Source organism: Panthera pardus, unplaced genomic scaffold (assembly GCF_024362965.1).
Source record: "Panthera pardus isolate Hobbes unplaced genomic scaffold, ASM2436296v1 HiC_scaffold_11, whole genome shotgun sequence".
In the NCBI taxonomy this organism is placed as follows: Eukaryota; Metazoa; Chordata; class Mammalia; order Carnivora; family Felidae; genus Panthera; species Panthera pardus.
The window spans coordinates 43385836-43394601 of NW_026526666.1; the positions used below are offsets into that span (position 1 = coordinate 43385836).

Below are 8766 nucleotides of genomic sequence, written 5' to 3' on the forward strand. Positions count from 1 at the left end.
AAGGAAAAATGCTTATTTCTTTAGATGTGAAAAATTTCATTTTCTTCAAACATTATACACGCACATACACACTACAGATTTAAGAACTCAATGTTTTGGAATTCCTCTCTTCAAAGCAACCGAGCCTTCTGCAAATACATAACGCACTATGCCTATCCATTACTGAGATGGTCTTTTTCATCCCTCCTAGGATCTTTATTTCAGTCAAAGGATTTAAATTCCCCATAAAATATTTTAGCGACCCTACATATGAAGGCTCAGATGGGCGGCTGACTGAAGATGACACCTTTGCTAAGGACACCTTTTTGATCGTGAATAATTCTGCACAGCTGCTTGGCTACTTTGTTTCTTTTTTAATAGTCTTGCAAAGTTGCAGTGATGAGCAAACAGAACTTGGCAATTCTGTTCCATCCAAGAATCTGGGATGAATATCTATCTCTATTCATAACAGAAAAGGCCTTGGTTTAGACATCAGAACATGATTAAGCAGGAAAGGTGGTGCATCACAAAGCTGGGGTTCTTAGGAGTTCTTACATGGGCTTTAAAGGGTCCGTGAACCCCCTCCAATTGCATGCAAAACTGTGTTACATATTCTGTGGATTTTCATGTAAAAAGAGTCCATAGCTTTCAGTAGAAGGGTTGGTTGATTCAATGAAATTTAGGAACCTTGAGGAACACAGGCAGTAACTGTTTGTTAAATAAATGAATAAATGAACTCAGGGAGAACAGCTTCAGACCCCCACAAGTCCTGACCTACCATGATCAAATTCTTCTTTAGAAGCACTTGAAAGAATGCCGGAACAGAAACTGGAGATATTGAACCAGCATCACACATGTAAGCATCAGGCTTAGACGAAGTTGCTATCCTGTCCCTCAACTCTTTTACCAAATGTTACTTTAGTCTTCATCATTTTTGACTCGGCTCAAATATGTAACTGAAATCATTTGATTTCAGTTTTTCACACTTGAAAATCACTTCATGTATTAGAGATCTGTAGCCAAGACCCCCATACATGTAAATGTCTCCAGACCAAGTTCCAGAAGGTGAGCTCCAAAGATGATGGAAAGGCAGACAGGAGCAAATGGACAAAGACAGTACACTGGGGTGCAGAAAGAAGGCGTAGGTGGAGGAAAAAACCCAGAAGCTTCCTTTCTTCACCACATTGCATATTCCCGTGAGCCCGTGCATGTGGACCGCCTACTCTGGTCCACCGACAGGTCTATATGTAAACATAAGGTAAGCTAGGGAGTGGGGCAAGAGGAAAGAGGGCCTCAGTCACAAAAAGGCACATACTGATTCACGGGGAAGGAACGAGGAACAGAAGCAAGTGAAAAGAAGTCTGTGCATACCAAGAATAATGAAAAACAAGGGTAGTATCACATACAAGAACACTCACAAGGCGAGGAAATAATCACGAGATCGGAGAATGGAACAGGGGTAAAGACCGCATTCTCTGGTGTCAATCTGGGATTGAGAGCCGGCTGCACCTCCTAGAAGTGTGACCTGGGCAAGTTACTAAATCCCTCGGAGACTTCACTTCCTCCTCAGTGAAATGAGGATAAAAGTAGGACAGACAGCCCTGGACTGTTGATTCTTGAGAGAGAAAATAAGAATGTATTTTAAGAATAACGTATTTGATTAATACTTAATTAGCAATAGCTGCTTTTATTCTCCTCAGCCAGTGTATTCATGAGATTAGTCAGGGAAGACGTTGGTCGGGAAAGAGGAACCAAGTCCGCTAGGACTCGAGGAAGTGCCTGCACTACAGCTGCAGACCGACAGTGAAAATTCCCTCCATGACCAATTAAACCCTACGCAGTTGGTACAGACCCTGAATGAAGCCTGTGTTTCTTTCCCTAAACTCATAATAAGGGAGCATGTGATGATTACTATTTTGGTTCACAGGGAGGGAAAAACAGAAGTTAATTTCTCAGGAAGATAACAAGGAATTGTCTTTAGGCCTTGAAAGTGTTCAAAGGGAGTGGGCAAAGGGGAGTGTACGGGTATGTGTTCCCATTTGCAAGGGAATGCTGCCACGCACGCATTTCCCGTGACAACAGCAGTGGGGGCAGGGGGGAGGTCACTTAGGAAGCGCCCCTGTGGTATTTACTTATATACTTCAGCACACTGATTTCAATCATTAGAGAATGGGAGATCCCAGGCTTTTGTTGTTGCTAATAAGTCCACTCCCCAAAGCAACCTTCCTCATATTTGAATTACAGATTTTTCTGTTTGCTTAACTCAAAAAGAGAAACAAAAAGTATTTCATGGCTATTGCTCTGCCTCGCCACACCAGGTGACATGACTATTTTCAGCTATACTATTGGATTCCTGCACAGAACCTTGCAGGCCATCAACAGAATCACATGTGGGACACAGTCATCCCAAGCACAAGGAACACTGCTAAGATCAAAGCGCAGACCAAGACTTGCTCAGAGAGCTCCACGTCTGAGAAGCGTAGAGTAGGAAAGGAAATGGCAGAGTTGCCAAGGGCAACTTGTGGACTTACCAAAACTCACCCTGTCCACCTTCTCCCCTAATCAACACTACTCAGTTCATTTTTTTTAGGGATGAGGGAGGGCTAGAGAGGAAACAGATTTGTTCTGAAAGAGAATGATCTGTTAGTAACAGTGACAACAACAATAACACCAATAAGAGTAATAACTAACACTCATTAACATTCACTATGTGAGTGACCCTGTGCTAAAAACTACATAAATCAACTCATGTAGCCCTTATACCCCTAAATCAAGTAGGCACTATTAATTATTATCCTGAACTTACAGATGAGGAAAGTGCAAATTAGATAGAGCACTAACTGGGTGAACCAGAAAGTGACCCCCAGGGGACAGGCTTACAGAACAAGCCTGGAATCCTAAAATCCTGCCATGGCATTACAAGAGGCTATAGGGTTCTCAAGAACATGGACAACATTGCTTTCTGCCAGGTACTTTTGTCTTAATAAACTTTACTCACTGCAATTAATGATGGGAAAGTGTAATCTCTACTATTGAAAAACCCAAATGATAGAAAATGTATACAATGCACTTAAATCCATCAAGATAAGTGTAAGTACAGGAGACAGGAAACCCAACTTAAACTGGCTTACACAACAAAAGAAATTAGTTCAGGTAATAAAAAAAGTCCTACAGTAGGACAGACTTTTGAGATGGTTTGATCAGTGCTTTGGCCCAGTTTCTATAATACTTTTACCTCTGCCCTCCTCCTTGTGTCTGCTTAATTCCTTGGCTGGCTTCCCTCATGGAGGCAAAATAGCTGCAGCAGCTCCAGGCCTCACATGGACAGCCCAAACTGTTTTGAGCAGGAACAAGGCTTTCTCATTCTCCGGCCTTCCAGCAAAAGTCCTGGGCTTCATGCTGATTTGACCAACTTAGGTCATATGTTCAGTGCTGAACTCATCCATGTAGATAGGGGAAAATGCTAAGCACTGACTCAGTAAGGCCTGGGTGAGGTCTGCCCACCATTCCTCAAAAAGCATGGTATGTGGGAAGTGGCTCCATGCCAATCAGGGTCCATCCGTCCCAGACTAAATGGCTGCTATCAAATGAGGTATAAGATGGGTCACAAAGGAATTTTCTAGGTGCTGTTAGGAAAAGAGGAGGCGGATGCTAAGAAAGTAACCAACAAATGTTTACCCACAGCAATTATAGTACTTTGCTAACCACAAGTGTACCAAGCAGAGAACACTGTAAATATCTGCGATCATAGGGGCACCTGGGTGGCTCAGTTGGTTACATGTCCGACCCTTGGTTTCATCTCAGGTCATGATCTCACAGCTTGTGAGACTGAGCCCTGTGTTGGGCTCCACACTCAGCAAGGAGCCTGCCTGGGATTCTCTCTCCCTCTCACTCTCTGCCCCTCCCCTGCTCACTCACTCACACTTTCTCTCTCTAAATGAATAAATAATAAACTTAAAAAAAAAAAAAAAAAGATCTACAATCATAAACACATTAGAGCCATTTGCATTTAATTTTGTATATAGAGAGGTGGTAATGTACTTGGGAAAAGTTTATTTACTTAAATAGGTTCTATATTCCCCTTGTTCATATGCTTCATTTGCTTAACCACTGCTACCTTCAAAATTAGCACTACTGTAGACTTTTGGCCAAGCCCTCCATCAGCGTTGTCACAAATTCCAAATTAACAAGAACCGTCTCCATTAGCAACATTTTTTGATTAAATTATCCCCATCCAATTTTAATTTTTACCAGACATGTTTTTGTTTCAGTGAGCTCCCTGGCATCACTGTGAGCTGCAGGTGTCCTGGAGGGAGGCAGTATAGCAGAATAGTTAAGAACATAGGAGCTGGCCTTATCAGGGAAATACAAATCAAAACCACACTCAGATACCACCTCACGCCAGTCAGAGTGGCCAAAATGAAGAAATCAGGAGACTATAGATGCTGGAGAGGATGTGGAGAAACGGGAACCCTCTTGCACTGTTGGTGGGAATGCAAATTGGTGCAGCCGCTCTGGAAAGCAGTGTGGAGGTTCCTCAGAAAATTAAAAATAGACCTACCCTATGACCCAGCAATAGCAGTGCTAGGAACTGACCCAAGGGCTACAGGAGTGCTGATGCATAGGGGCACTTGTACCCCAATGTTTATAGCAGCACTCTCAACAATAGCCAAATTATGGAAAGAGCCTAAATGTCCATCAACTGATGAATGGATAAAGAAATTGTGGTTTATATACACAATGGAATACTACGTGGCAATGAGAAAAAATGAAATATGGCCTTTTGTAGCAACATGGATGGAACTGGAGAGTGTGATGCTAAGTGAAATAAGCCATACAGAGAAAGACAGATACCATATGGTTTCACTCTTATGTGGATCCTGAGAAACATAACAGAAACCCATGGGGGAGGGGAAGGAAAAAAAAAAAAAAAAAAAAGAGGCTAGAGTGGGAGAGAGCCAAAGCATTAGAGACTGTTAAAAACTGAGAACAAACTGAGGGTTGATGGGGGGTGGGAGGGAGGGCAGGGTGGGAGGGAGGGCAGGGTGGGTGATGGGTATTGAGGAGGGCACCTTTTGGGATGAGCACTGGGTGTTGTATGGAAACCAATTTGACAGTAAATTTCATATATTAAAAAAATAAAAAAATAAAAATAAATAAAAATTAAAAAAAAAAAAAAAAAAAACCCTGAAAAAAAAAAAGAACATAGGAGCTGGGAAGACTGAGCTTAGTTCGAGCTCTGAAATCCCAAACAAATTATTTGACTTCTAAATTTCCTCACCTGTAAGTGAGGATAATAACGTCTATCTTGTAAAGTAAGGATTAAATGAAACATTCTACACAAAGTGCTTAGGAACTCATGCTGGCATATAACAAATGTTCAGCCCACATTAGCTCTTTTATTAATAAAAATTTAAATTAAAGTTCATGTTCGTGCTTTGAGCCATTTTTTAATCTCACGAAGTGACTAATTAAAAGAAAAAAAATGCCCACTTGCATTTATCACCATCACAAAAACAACAATATAGGATTTATTGACTGCTTACTATCTTTGAGGCACCGTGCTAGGTGTTTTATAGGTGTAAATTCTAAAAGGCAAGCATTTTGTTATTTGATAGAGGAGAAAACGAATTCTCAAAGAAGTTAGGAAACTAGCCGAATCCCACAGAGCTAGTAAGTAGCAGAGGAAATACGTGATCACACAGTAGTCTCACTCCATAGCTCGTGACAATTCTATTTTCTCAAGCAAGTGAAGAATTGTCTCTCATAAAAGAGAGCTAATCTTCCCAGTTAAAAAAAGAGAGAGAGAGAGAGAAAATTGTTTAAAGTGGTATTTGTACAATAATTTTAGGAAATGTAATAGCCAGATGATAATAGCACTAGCAATCCGGGATGTATTTTATGGGGCTATTAATATATGCCTCGAGTGGTCAAAGGCTTTGCCACTCACTTGAGGCAAGTAGTAATGGCCAATAAAACTTGCCTTGTCGTGTCTTAATGTTACATTATATCATCACACTTGTAATGAAATGCTCCCAAACTTTCTGGTGTTACCAGAAGAACAGAAAGAGTGGTGGTTAAGCAAGCTAGCAAAGCGAGAAGGAAGTGGAGAAAAGAGGAAAGAGCTCTGAGCTGGGACCCTGGCCTAACTCTGCTGTGCACCTGCATGACTGTCAGCACATCTCTGTGTATCTCAGGATCCCGGCACCTCCATCTGTAAACTGAGGTTCGTTATGGCAGGCAAAGACCTCTTCCAGCTCCTCCAGCTCCAACAGTCTGTAGTTCAACAGAGAGTGACATTCATTCAACAACAGCTCATGGGATGCAAATGAGGCAGTAGCTATACCCTGTGCCCAGAGCTGAGGACACAGAAGCAGCTAAGGTGGAAGTCCTCTAATGATGGACTTCAGAGGTGAATGGATGGCTGGAGGTTGAAATACTGCCCTGCTTTACAATGGTCTCTTCTTATATGTCACAAAAACATTCTAAGCAAATGTAACAAAACCTGGTTAATGATTGAATTTGGGTAATGGTGTGGTTCTTTGCACTATTCTTTCCCCTTTTGTGATGTTTGAAATCTTTTTTTTTTTTATCATAAAAATTTCAGATAGATGAGAAAAGCTTCAGGGAGACCTCTGCTTCTAATAATAACCCACTAGGTGTGCCAGATAAGCTTTTTCATCAAATATAAGTAAGGAAGAGGGGCACCTGGGTGGCTCAGTTGGTTAAGCGTCTGACTCTTGGTTTCGGCTCAGGTCATGATCTCACTGTTCGTGAGTTCGAGCCCTCTATCAGGCTCTATCTACACTGATAGTGTAGAGTCGGCTTCAGATTCTCTCTCTCCCCTCTGTACCCCTCCCCTGCTCCTGCTCTCTCTCTCTCAAAATAAATCAACAAACTTGAAAAAAAAAAAAAAAAAGGATAAGGTGGAAAGACAGACAAAACATTCATTCAATGCTTAAAAACATCCCAAAGCCTACAAGACGGTGTGTGGCGAGGGGTAGTGCTGGAGGGAAGAAACAAGTGAGGATGAAAGGAAGGAAGTCCAGAAGGCATTTTGGACCTCTTCCCCCTCCACAAATGGTTTCAGAAGTTAGGCAAATAGAGATTTGTGTCCACAGTCGGCTGAGAATGGGAGGAATAGACCTGAGCATAACATTTGTTTGGGGTTAGGATCTCCAAGGAGCTGCACCTTAGCACAAAGGGAGAACAGAAAGCTAACAGGCCCTTGCAGAGGACCCATGGCTTATCATCAAACCATCACAATCTCTGAAACTGAAATAAGGTGTTTCTAGAGCGCCTAATGCCCCACATACTCGTAGAAGCAAACATGAATCCTTTCTAGAGTTGAATAATGTTGACTTCAGATTACACCTGCAAAACACTGTGCAAAAATAATGACTCACACACAATTAAAAATAATAAGCACATGAAGAGAGAAGATGCAAATAAAAACCAGCAGAAATAACAGAAATAGAAACAAATCCATAGGACTCCATATTTGGAATGATATGAAATAGACTTTTCGTTAAAAGTTTTACTATGTAGGATGCCTGGGTGGCTCAGTTGGTTAAGTGTCTGACTCTTGGTTTTGGCTCAGGTCATGATCTCACAGGTCATGAGCTCAAGCCCCGCATCAAGCTCCACACTGGCAGTGCAGAGCCTGCTTACAATTCTCTCTCTTTCCCTCTCTCTGCCTCTCCCTCTCTCTCTTCCTCCCTCAAAATAAGTAAACTTTTTTTAAAAAGTTTTACTATGTATAAGATAAAATAATAAAGTTGAGAATTTCAGCATAGAATGGTACAAGGGGCTAAATGGCGACCCAGAAAAAAGATACGTCCATGTCCTAGTACCTGAGACCTGTGAGTGTTTCCTTATGTGGCAAAGGAGTGAATATTACTTTATTGTAAAAGATCTGACTAACATACAGGTATTAAAAGGAGCAGCTCATCCTGGGAGTTTTAAGACAGAGGCACAGAGAAGAAGGCAATGAGAACACAGAGCAGAGAGGGATGTGGCCACAAGACAAGGCTGGAAGAGGCAAGGATTAGATTCTTCTCAAGAGCTTCCAGAGGGACTGTGGCCCTGCTGACACCTTAATTTCAGGCCTAAGACTCCAAAACTATGAGAGAATAAGTTTCTGTTGTTTTAGGTCATCCAGTTTCTAGTAATTTAGGAAATTACTACAAATGCCCTAGGAAATTAAGATAAACAGGAAACTCAAGAAAGAGACTCAAATTGAAAGTTCAGACATAAAAATATATATATTAACTACAATTAATAACTTAATGAATGAATTTAAGTCTAGAAGAATAGATACAGCTGAAGTGGGAATTACAAGAAAACAATTAGAGTGAAGCACAAAAAGACAAAAGAATGGAAAATACAGGAAAAGATACATTACAGAACATAGTGAGAAAGGAATTAAGCCCACATAATTAATAAAGTAAATACAAGTAATTATAGCCCAAGGAAGAAAGAAGAATGAATGGGGCAAAGCAATATGTGACAAGATAACAGTTGCAAACCTTCCAGAACTGAAAAAGAACAGCCGGCCTTAGAAGGAGCTAAGACAAGGAGCCCCAGACATCTTGAGCAGGATTCATAATAAGAAAACTTCATCTGGGCACACTAAGATAAGACTGCAAAACCTCCAAAGAATAAAACTTAAAATCAGCCAAAGGGAGGAGAAAAGGAACAAAAACTAGACTTTCAGCTAACTTATAAACAGAAACAAGAGAAGCCAGAAGTAAGTAAATATCTTTAAAGTGCTCAAAGAACACAGTG

The 8766-nt window shown here is 41.1% G+C and overlaps 1 protein-coding gene across 1 annotated transcript in view; it reads right to left on the reverse strand.

Annotated features, from left to right (window-relative positions):
• The window catches only part of ST6GALNAC3 (ST6 N-acetylgalactosaminide alpha-2,6-sialyltransferase 3), a 535005-nt gene that overhangs the window by 495320 nt on the left and 30919 nt on the right, over positions 1-8766 (reverse strand). The window lies entirely within an intron of this gene.